This window comes from Artemia franciscana, unplaced genomic scaffold (genome assembly GCF_032884065.1).
Source record: "Artemia franciscana unplaced genomic scaffold, ASM3288406v1 Scaffold_2183, whole genome shotgun sequence".
NCBI classification, from domain to species: domain Eukaryota; kingdom Metazoa; phylum Arthropoda; class Branchiopoda; order Anostraca; family Artemiidae; genus Artemia; species Artemia franciscana.
In genome coordinates this window covers 6,392-15,476 of record NW_027063156.1, presented here as the reverse complement: position 1 = coordinate 15,476, position 9,085 = coordinate 6,392, and the positions used below count along the sequence as shown (strand labels likewise).

Sequence of the window (9,085 nt, the reverse complement as noted above, 5' to 3'; positions counted from 1 at the left end):
GTTTGAATTTTTAATATCGCTCCTTGTTTTCCGTAAAAAAACTATTTTTCATTTATTTAATTACTTAAAGAGCAAAAAAAAATGGTAATTGTAAAAATTGTTGTTAACAAGGGGTTGCAAAAATTAAAGAACCTTGAAAGAGAAAACGAAAAGTTTGAAGCTTAGTGGAATTTGTTGTTAGTAAAACATCATTACTAAATTTCTTTTGTTACAAGTATACGCTATGTCTTTTAAAGACATGGAAAAAAAGTTGAAAATTTTTCTTCAGTTTAGAATCGCTAAAGTCATTATGTAGTAAACTACGAAAATATTTAAGGTGCCTGAGCAATAATTTGAATGTTTTAATTCAAGCTAGAAAAATACCTGAAAATCTAAAATTAGTTTATTTCTGATTAGATAAAATGAAGTCGCTAAATAATCAGCGAAATAAAAATTTTAAATAGTAACAATCCAGGTGAAAATGACTTTAAAGAACCTTGTTGGACAAAAAGTTATTAACGAAATTCTCAAAAGTAAAAAAAATGGCACAGATTCGAGAGTTCTTGTTGTTTATCGGTTTTCACTGAGAATGCTTTCCGCCTGCCTCAAAATGTATGAAATTGCCTTGGAAGGAATCACACGTGTTCAGGATATAAACAAAAGTAGGGAGCCATTGCATTATTTGGAAGCAGTTTATATTTTGTCTCCTGCAAATGATTCTGTAAAACCTCTCATCACCGATTTTGGATTTCGAAGAAATCGATTTTCGGATTTTTTTGGATTTCGGATTTCGAAAATCACAGATTTTCTTTTTCGAAGAAAAAGAAAAGAAAGGAGAACTCAGTAAAAAGCTGCTCATGTATATTTTACTAAAGCCTGTCCAAAAAAGCTCTCTAAAGAACTTTACAAGCACATATCTGGAAAGTACATAAGAACCATGAAACATATCAACATCGCTTTCATTCCATGTGAAAGTCAGGTCTTTTCGCTTGATTTTCCTGATGGTTTCCAATGTTACTACAATCAGAACAAAATCTCCCAAAGGGCTGCTGCTATGGAAAGAATGGCAGAGCAAATTGCCACCCTTTGTGCCACATTAGGGGTTTATCCTGCTGTGAGATATCGAGCTGATAATGAGAGAAACATCGAATTTGCCCAAATTATTCAGCACAAGCTTAATCGTTACAAAGCAGATGACCTAACCATGGGAGATGGCCCTGAGAAATCCCGTTCACAACTTTTAGTCATTGATCGTGGAGTGGATGGCGTCTCACCTCTGTTGCATGAACTTACATTTCAAGCCATGGCATATGATTTGCTTCCCAGTGAAAATGATGTCCACAATTGCTTGAAGTCAGGCGTGGAAAAAAATGTCCTTGTTAATGAAAATGATGACCGGTGGAAAGAACTACGACATCAGATCATTGCAGTAGCTTTCCAAAATATTTCAAAGAACTGGAAGACCTATGTTAATAATTTAAAGAAGAGTCTCACTGCTGGTGACAAGTCATCAGTTAGTGATTCACTTAACTGATCAAGAAAATGCCAACAATATCGAAAGGAGCTAATAATCTCCATCCTTGAACAGCTATGTTACCATAGGATGGTTTGAACTCATATCTTTAAGTTGAAGAAGATAATCCATCAACCACTCAACTATGGTAACTGTTAGTAAATGATGTATTACTGAGCATATGATTAATATGAAGCCATAGATAAACTTAAGACAAGTTGGAACTATGACATTTTCTGTTGTAAATCATGTTAGAGAAAAGACTGACGAGTCTCCCGTACATTATTATTATCTTTTTATGTCCCTCTCCCTACATTATAAGGACGTAGAAACTTCGTAGGGGTCTCAAAATAGCCTTAGGCTCTAGTCCACTTTTTAGGGTTCAAAAGTGACATGAGGGAAACCATCCCTCCTCCTGTATCGTGTCTACCTCTTGGACTCTTGTTCAACCATGGCATCAGATAAGAATTTTTACACAGCCATTTCCATTAAAACGATGAAAAGGACATGATATATGATTCCAGCGGCGGGAAGGGGCATGAATCCCATGGATTAGAAACAAGCACTCTATATTATTCGAATGGTCTTCACAGATAACATGTTAGTAGAAAAAGTGGGCGTGCTGCACCTTTTTAAGACCTGAGCCAACCAGAATTGAAATTGAAATAATTGAACAAGGAAATAGGGCTCATGAGCCGTCCATCGCCAGCTTTTTAACAGAAATGTTATCGTCTTGTTAGTTGTTAAAACCTGAATCGTGTGAGAAACGTAGATCTGTTGTTTAGGATTGGAGGCATAAACTATGTCAATTAAACCTCCAAACCTTTCCTTTTTATGAATAGTTTTTAAAGCAGAAAGTTAGACATGTCCCACCTTATTTAGCCTAAGTTAGAATTGTGGAAGGATTTTCGTGATTGAAAGGAGAAAAGATGACCCGTGGAAACTAGATGCAAACATGAGATTGGTCTTGATCCGGTACCAGAACGGAAAAAGTCTAAGTGTCAGAATGACTTGTTTCAAAAATGAAACAAATAAAAACTGCAGAACTTTGCAGTCATCTCGGTTGCAGCAGTAGCTGCAACCAAGTAAAAGACGAACCTCGGCCAATAGTAACACAAAATTAATCATTTACAAACCAAAACGAATCGAAATAAAAAGTACACCACTGGAATCGCCATGAACGAAAACCTTGTTAAGGAAACTTACAGTCCCCTGGCTTGAACAACAAGGAAAATCTTTTTTTGGCATGGGAAGCACTGATTTGTTCCTTTTTCACTGCTAGAAGGTTACTGGAACATCATAGAGAACGGTTCAAGGGTTCATTTTAAACAAAATTGCTATATTTAATATCTTTTGTAAATAAAAAAGCCAAATATTTAAAATAAAATCAATTTTTGACAAAATGGCGTCATAATCATAGATTACAACCATAAAAGAAGAATACTTTAAAATTACCCTGGATCGTGATGACAACGTAGTTCGTTCTTTGCTAGTCCTGCTAAGAACAAGAACTAAGAGTTCATATGGCACTTGTGACGAGGTCAGAAGAGCCAAGAGCCAAGAGCTCATATGGTATGAGGTCTAGCAAAATTCTGAGAATCAATAGATTGCTTTAAAAGGAAAATCAGAGGCTTAATTTCGGTCGGGATTTAAAATAAGAGCTCTAAGTCGCGAGGTCTGTCTAAATATCAAAATTCATTAAAATCCGATCTAACCTACTCCTAAGTTAAAAATACCTCAATTTTTCTAATTTTTTCATTCCCTTCAGCCCCCAGATGGTCGAATCGGGGGAAATGACTTTATCAAGTCACGTGCAGCTCCCTAACACGCCTACCAATTTTCATCGTCCTAGTACGTCCAGAAGCACCAAACTCGCCAAAGCACTGAACTCCACCACCTAACTCCCCCAAAGAGACCGGATCCAGTCAGATTACATCAATCACGTATCTACAACATTTATAAGCGTTTTCCAAGATTTCCGGTTTCCCCCTCCAAATCCCCCCGATGTCAACATATCTGGTTGGGATTTGAAATAAGAGCTTTGAAACATGAGTTCCTTCTAAATATCAAATTTCATCTAGATCCGGTCACTCGTTCCTAAGTTAAAATTACCTCAACTTTTCTAATTTTTCCAAATTAACAACCCCCAGCTCCCCCAAAGAGAACGAATCCGTACCAATTATGCCAATCTCGTTGTGCTTATTTTTCCCATCAAGTTTCATCCCGATCTCTCCACTCTAAGCGTTCTCCAAAATTTCCAGTTTCCAAGATTTCTGTTTCCCTCCTCCAGCCCTCTATGTCTCCATATACAATTTGAATTGAAAATAGAGCATCTGAAACATAAGATTCTTCTATATATCAAGTTTCATTAAGATCCGATCACCCATTCGTAAGATACCCTGATTTTCACATTTTCTAAGAATTCGGGTTTCCCCCTCCAACTCCCTTCAATGTCACCGGGTCTGGTCGGGATTTAAAATAAGAGTTCTAAAGAATAAGATCCTTCTAGATATAAAATTTCATTGAGATCTGATCACCCGTTCGAATGTTACAAATGCCTCATTTTTTTCTAATTTTTCCGAATTACTCTCCCCCTCCCAAATCCAACAAAGAGAGCGGATCCGGTCCGGTTGTCAGTCACCTATCTTGGACTTGTGCTTATTCTTTCCACCAAGTTTCATCCTGATCTCTCCGCTTTAAGGGTTTTCCAAGATTTCCACACCCCCCCCCCCCTAATGACACTGGATCCGGTCGGGATTTGAAATAAGAGATCTGAGCTACGAGGTCCTTCTAAATATAAAATTTCATTAAGATATGATCACTCTTTCGTAAGTTCAAAAAACCTCATTTTTTCTATTTTTTTTTTAGAATTCCCCCCCCCACCTCCCCCAAAGAGAGCAGATCCATTCCAGTTTTGTCAATCCCGTATATAGCACTTGTGCTTATTTTTCCCACCAAGTTTCATCCTGATCCCTCCACTCTAAGCGTTTTCCGAGATTTTAGGGTCCGCCCCCTTCAACTTCTTCTTCGCCGGATCCCGTCGGGATTTAAAATTAGGGCTCTGAGATATGATGTCCTTCCAAGCATCAAATTTCATTAAGATCCGGTCACTCCTTCGTAAGTTAAAAATACCTTATATTTCTAAATTTTCAGAATTAACCTTCCCCCCGACTACCCCAAAGAGAGCGGATCCGTTCCGGTTATGTCAACCTCGTATCTAGGACTTGTGCTTTTTTTCCATCAAGTTTCATCCCGATCCCTCCACTCTAAGCGTTTTCCTAGATTTTAGGTTCCCCCCCCTCAATTCCCCCCAATGTCATCGGAACCAGACTAGATTTAAAATAAGAGCTCTCAGACACAATATCCTTCCAAACTTCAAATTTCATTAAGATCCGATCACTTGTTCTTAAGTCAAAAATACCTCATTCTTTCTAATTTTTCCGAATTAACCCCCCCCCAACTCCTCCGAACAAAGCAGATCCGTTCCCATTAGGTCAATCATGTATCTAGGACTTCTGCTTATTTTCCCCACCAAGTTTCATCCAGATCCCTCTACTCTAAGCGTTTTCCGTAAGTTAAAAATACTTCATTTTTCTATTTTTTTCCGAATTAACCGGCCCCTACTCTCCCCCCCAGATGGTCAAATCTAGAAAATGACTATTTCTAATTTAATTTGGTCCAGTCCCTGATATTCCTGCCGAATTTCATTGTCCTAGCTTACCTGGAAGTGCCTAAAGTAGCAAAACCGAGACGGACAGACAGACCGACAGACAGACCGACAGAATTTGCGATCGTTATATGTCACTTGGTTATTGCCAAGTGCCATGAAAAACCAAAGGAGTTTTCCTGTGTTTAATGTATATTAAATAAAAAAAAAACAGTTTTTTTTAACTGAAAGTAAGGAGCGACGTTAAAACTTAAAACGAACAGAAATTACTCCGTATATGAAAGGGGCTGTTCCCTCCTCAACGCCCCGCTCTTTACGCAAAAGTTTGACTCTTTCTACTAACTCTACTTTTTATAACAGTAAAAAAATTTAACGTAAAGAGCGGGGCGTTGAGGAGGGAACACCCCCTTTCATATACGGAGTAATTTCTGTTCGTTTTAGTTCGTTTTAAGTTTTAATGTCCCTCCTTACTTTCAGTTAAAAAAACTGTTTTTTTATTTAATTTCTGAACGTCTTTGAATTAATGCATGTTTTGATTTTGGCTCTCTGCATATGAATAATTAAAAGGAAATTTAAAAATTTTTTTTTTTTTTGCTAAATGGCTTTCTCATGATTTTGATCTGACAATTTTTAGAAAAAAATGAGCAGGGGAGTAGGCCTAGTTACCCTCCAATTTTTTGGTTACTTAAAAGGCAACTAGAACTTTTGATTTTACGAACGTTTTTATTAGTAAAAATACACGTAACGTACGAGCTAACTTACGTAACGAACTTCTAAATTAGTATGTTTTTATTACGTATATGAGGGGGTTCGCCCCCAAGTCAATACCTCACTCTTTACACTAAAGCTTAAATTTTGTCCCAATTCGTTAAGAATGACCCCTGAATCGCAAAGGCCCTAGAATAAATAGTTGAAATCAATAAAATTACTTTAACATAAAGAGTGCAGTATTAGGAGGAGGTTAACCCCATCATGTGCGTAATAATTTCTGTTCGTTTCAGGTTTTAATGCTGCTCCTTACTTTCAGTTGAAGAAACTTTTTCATATTTTTTTTCATTGCTCTTTGAAAAAATGCTAAAAAATCCTGCGCCGCCCCCTTCATGGAAATTCTCTTCCACCATGACAAATTCCTCCATGGAAATTTCCCCCCCCCCCCCATAACCCCCTCCCCTCAACCCATTCCTCCACAATCAAAACAATCCCCCTGAAAGCGTCTGTACACTTCCCAATAACCTTTACAATGTGTAAACACTGGTCAAAGTTTGTAATTTGCTGCCCCTCCCACGGAGACTGTGGGGGAGTATGTCGTCCCCAAAGACTAAGTTATTAGGTTTTTCGACTATGCTGAATAAAATGGCTATTTCAGAATTTTGATCGGGTAACTTTGGGAAAATGAGCGTGGGAGGGGGCCTAGGTGCCCTCCAATTTTTTGTTCACCTAAAAAGGGCACTAGAACTTTTAATTTCCGCTAGAATGAGCTCTCAAACGACATTTTAGGACCACTGGGTCGATACGATCACCCCTGGGAAAAAAAATAAAATAAATGAACACGCATCCGTGATCTGTGTTGTGGCAAAAAACGCAAAATTCCACATTTTTGTAGATATGAACTTGAAACTTCTGCTGTATGGTTCTCAAATACGCTGAATCTGATGGTGTGATTTTCGCTAAGATTCTATGACTTTTAAGGGGTGTTTCCCCCTATTTTCTAAAATAAGGCAATTTTTTCAGGCTCGTAACTTTTGATGGGTAAGTCTAAACTTAATGAAAGTTGTACATTTAAAATCACCATTAAAATGCGATTCTTTTTATGTAACTATTGTTATGAAAATTCCGTTTTTAGAGTTTCGGTCACTATTGAACCGTGTCGCTCCTTACTACAGGTCGTTACCACGAACTGTTTCATTACAAGCACTTTTCAATTATTAATCTAAGAGTGAAGACTTTGACTTTAAATTTTATATATAGGCCAATATTGATTTTATTTTAGAAATTATATTTTTTTTAATTACAAAAACACGTAGGTGTAGCAATTTTCTTTAAGATGAGCGCTTTCTTTGATGTTTCAGTGCCCCGCTAGCAGTGAATAAAGAAAAAAAGAGAACACAAAAGAGTTTAAAAAAAAAACAAAAAAAAACGATTTTCCTTGTTGTGCAACCCAGGGAACTGTAATTTTTTTAACAGAGTTTTCGACATTGGCAATTCCAATGGTGTAGGCCTACTTTTTTTTTCGATCCAATTTGATTTTAAAACAATTAATCTCGGATTAATATCTGCCGAGGTTCGTATCTGTTCTTTTTCAATAATTTAGAAAGGGGTAAACTACAATTTATCTTCTTGTTGTTTATGAATTGAGACTTAATTTTAAGTCTCAATTTATTATTGAAGATTTGTGCGTATGTATCGCAAACAAACCTCTTCAGGATTTGGGAATGCCTTCACCTAATCGTACAGCTGCTGTTTCGATATGTGTAGAATTGGATCGTGAACAAAGTTACAGCACGAGTGATCGATTGTTGTATGTACAAAATAACATTTCTAAGTTAACATCGGAGCAAAAAGATATTTATGATACGATAATGCATTGTGTCGATAACAACGTTGGAGAAATTTTCTTTTTGGATGAGCCAGGAGGTACTGGTAAAACGTTTGTGTAAAACTGATTCTGGCATCAATTCGATTAAAAAATGATATAGTGTTGGCAATTGCGTCGTCTGGAATAGCCGCAACGTTGCTGCCTGGTGGAAGAACTACTCATTCCACTTTGAAATTGCCTCTGAATTTGCATTCTACAGAAACTCCCACGTGCAATATTTCCAAATCATCTGGGATGGGTAAAGTATTGCAGCAATGCTAACTTATTATTTGGGACGAGTGCACGATGGAACACAAAAAATCGCTCGAGGCTCTGGATCAATCTTTGAGAGATTTGCGAGGGAATTCGAAACCCTTCGGCAGCAAATTAATATTGCTTGCGGGAGATTTCAGGCAAATATTACCAATAATACCTAGACCCACCCCTGCAGAGGAAATGAATGCTTGCCTGAAAAATTCTAATTTATGGGCACACGTAAAGACATTAAAATTAACTACAAATGTGCGTGTCCGATTGCAAAACGATGACTCTGGTCACACATTTTCAGATCAAGTGCTGGCAATTGGAAACGGAAAGCTCCCAGTAGACTCAATTTCAGGACGTATACAACTACCTGTCATACGTGCTACAACTAAAAATAGACATACCAATAATATTGTTACGAAATATAAACCCTCCAAAGCTTTGCAATGGCACGCGACTTGCCGTAAAAAAAAACAATAGAAAACGTAATACAGGCAAAAATCTTGACAGGGCCTTTTGAGGGTGAGGCTGTTCTTATTCCTCGCATTCCCATGATTCCAACGGAACTGCCTTTTCAATTTAAAAGATGGCAATTCCCAATTCGATTAGTATTTGCAATCACCATCAACAAAGCTCAAGGTCAATCATTATAAAAATGTGGTATAGATCTTAATAGTGATTGTTTTTCCCATGGACAATAATACGTTGCATCTTCGAGGGTCGGTAAACCTGACAATCTATTTATATGCAGCGACAATTGGACAGTGAACAATGTTGTATATTCGCAAGTTTTACGCAGTTAATTTGTATTGTATCTATCTATCTATCTATCTATATAAAAATGACTTGTATCTATGCATGTTTGTTTGTTTGTAAAAAGAGCGTTTGCACATGACGTCATTATAGGTATATAAGGCTTTGTATATGCACAGACAATGGGAAAGCTAAGAATGTTGTATATTCGCAAGGTTTACGTAGTTAAAAACATGTATATATATATATATATATATATATATATATATATATATATATATATATATATATATATATATATATATATATATATATATATATATATATATATATA

The 9,085-nt window shown here is 36.7% G+C and overlaps 1 pseudogene; it reads left to right on the top strand.

The window, feature by feature from the left end:
* The first annotated feature begins 460 nt into the window (after positions 1-460).
* On the top strand, positions 461-7,793 carry LOC136042854 (protein ROP-like; annotated as a pseudogene).
* The last annotated feature ends 1,292 nt before the right edge of the window (positions 7,794-9,085 follow it).